Source organism: Leopardus geoffroyi, chromosome X, assembly GCF_018350155.1.
Source record: "Leopardus geoffroyi isolate Oge1 chromosome X, O.geoffroyi_Oge1_pat1.0, whole genome shotgun sequence".
NCBI lineage: Eukaryota > Metazoa > Chordata > Mammalia > Carnivora > Felidae > Leopardus > Leopardus geoffroyi.
This window is the reverse complement of record NC_059343.1, coordinates 35,611,826-35,614,411: the sequence shown is the minus strand read 5'-3', so window position 1 is coordinate 35,614,411 and position 2,586 is coordinate 35,611,826. Positions and strand designations below refer to the sequence as shown.

The window sequence follows — 2,586 nt, the reverse complement described above, 5'->3', positions numbered from 1 at the left end:
AGCACAGAACCCGATGCGGGGCCTGAACCCACGAATCGTGAGATCATGACCTGAGCCAAAGTCAGATGCTTAACCGACGGAGCCACCCCGGTGCCCCAATACGGTGTACCTTACAGGGTCGTTGAGGGGATCTGATGAGATAACGTATATAAACCACTCGGTAAACTTTTTTTATTACCAGTACAAAGGCCGCAATAAAGAAGACGGTAAGGGGGCGCCTGGGTGGCGCAGTCGGTTAAGCGTCCGACTTCAGCCAGGTCACGATCTCGCGGTCCGTGAGTTCGAGCCCCGCGTCGGGCTCTGGGCTGATGGCTCAGAGCCTGGAGCCTGTTTCCGATTCTGTGTCTCCCTCTCTCTCTGCCCCCCGCCCGTTCATGCTCTGTCTCTCTCTGTCCCAAAAATAAATAAACGTTGAAAAAAAAATTTTTTTTTAAATTAAAAAAAAAAAAGAAGACGGTAAGGCTTGCTGTGCACACTTCCCGCTGAGGATGTGAAAAATAGCTAGGGCACGATTCGGCCTTCGTCTTTGGAGCATTTCAGATTTCATTCTTTTTTCTTTCCTCCTCCCTCTAAACCTTTGCCTCAAGAATGCGAGGGCCACCGCGCTGCCAATGCGAGAAAGAAATAGGCACCACGGAATTCACGAGGGCATCAGCAGGCGCGGGTGGGAAGCGTGAGCCGTGCAGCGGGTCGCGCGCTCCTAACAAAACGCCAAGGGGCAGAGGCTTACCTTGGAGGAGCCCACGGCGGGCTTGAACCCATGAGCCATGAGATCAGGACCTGAGCGGAAGAGTCAGATGCTTAACCGACGGAGCCACCCAGGCGCCCCTCTGCTCCTTCTCTGCTCACCTCTGTCCCCCTTTGCAGTTTGGGTAACCATGACCTCCTCCTGTTCCTTTGGTCCAGGGTGGTAACAAGTCGGGTGCTAACAGTTTCTGCTTCTTGGCTAACCCTGTGGTTACCCTACACCCACATCTCTGTTGATGGGCCCTTTGTACATAAATACTTCTCAAACTATCCTAATTGCTTCCTGTTGAGACCCTGCCTGATCCACGTGCCTGTGGTCAGGGCCATTCTAAGCAGGGTAATTGTCGCTGCCCGATGTCCCGCAGCCCCCCTCCTGCCTAGCTCTTCTCATTTTGGGCCGTAGTTGAAGGAAACAAAGGAGTCGGGCTACATCCAAGAACACGAGAGTTGAGAGTGGGGAAATGTCCTGGATGTTGGGAGAGACCGGGCTGAGCTCTTTGGGTGAGATCCCTGGGCCTGGGTGTGTGGGGGGGAGGGGGTGGTGGTAGGGTGGAGGGGAGCGAGGGAAGCACGGAAAAAAATCTCTTTTTAGGAATGCTGTTTGTCTGTGGGAACACACACCTCGCCCCTTGTGGCCTCCAGGGAGGCGTTTATTGGCCCCCATTAAAGTGGAGCCTGACCTCACCAGTCTCTTTCCGTTCCAGGCAGATCAGAGGCCTTCGGCTTTTCTGGAACATCGAAGTACGACAGCCACCACGTTCCCTTCTTCCAGAACCTGCTTGGCCCCCCTTCCCGGAGATGCTGCTTCTCAGTCCCCTCTAAGGGGCCCCCGAGGGCACGAGACCCTCCCCTCGGCCACAGCTGATTGGGTAAGGGAGGGACACCTGACCCAACCAGACCAATTAGAAGCCCTCCCAGGAACTTGGCCGGGGCGGGGGGGGCGCACCTAGGCAGTTCCAGGCAGTCTCCGTGGGCTACTTGAACGCTGTGCGCCAGGCACAGTTGTGGGCTCAGGGGAGGGCGGGGTGAACGCAGCGAGGAGGGTCACCCGAAGCAGCCACCTTCCACCTTGGGCACAGAGCAGCACCGGCAGCTGGGAAGGAAGAAGGTCCTCGGAGGAAAGCAGCCATCAGAGAGCTCAGAGCCTCTGACACGGAGCGGGAGAGGAGAGGGCTGCCAAGGTGCCTGCCGGCCCCCCAGTTGCCGGTTCCCTTCCCCAGAGGCCGGCCGCACTTCCTGCCCTTGAATCTCCGAGGTAGCCTCCTGTTCTTCCCATAAATTCTCCCTTTTTACTGGAGCTCGCGCAAGTGGGCTTCTGTTTTGTGCCGCTAGACTGTCCCTGCCCGAGGCGCACCACGTGATACAATTAGCTCACGGTCCCTCAGGGGCAATTTATCCTTTCTGCAGACTGTCTGCCATAAATTTCGAATCTCCACCTGGCTTCCCCTTGCCGACCAGTGAGTGTCCTTCTGGGTTCACTTTTGTTCTCGCGGGCCGCCAATGAGCTCGTGTCACCGGATCCGATGGCCTCTCCGTGCCCCGTTCCCTCTTGTCTCCTCACTGTTCCACATGGCTGACCGCCCCCTTCCTCCCCCACGCTCCGCCCCACGTGGCTTCCCTGCCACCCCTCTCCCCTGCGTCTCTCTCTTCCTCCCTCTCCTGGTCTTCATTTGTCTCCTTGTCTGGCTTTCCTGGCGCCTCGAGTGCCCCACTTTGTTTGCCCCGTCAGCCTCTTCTGAACGTTCTTTCTGGCTCTCTTGGCAACCCCCCCCCCTTGCTGTGCTTTTTATCATCACCTGTCTCCAGACGCAGGTTTGCACCTCGGCCCCCGGTTCCGTT

The 2,586-nt window shown here is 57.3% G+C and overlaps 1 long non-coding RNA gene across 1 annotated transcript; it reads right to left on the bottom strand.

The window, feature by feature from the left end:
• Positions 1-449: 449 nt before the first annotated feature.
• On the bottom strand, positions 450-2,292 carry LOC123594290. The gene is made up of 3 exons (XR_006710741.1): positions 1,694-2,292; positions 731-780; positions 450-605 (listed from the first exon to the last, which is right to left on the bottom strand). It is a non-coding gene; the product is annotated as an uncharacterized LOC123594290 (long non-coding RNA).
• Positions 2,293-2,586: the final 294 nt, after the last annotated feature.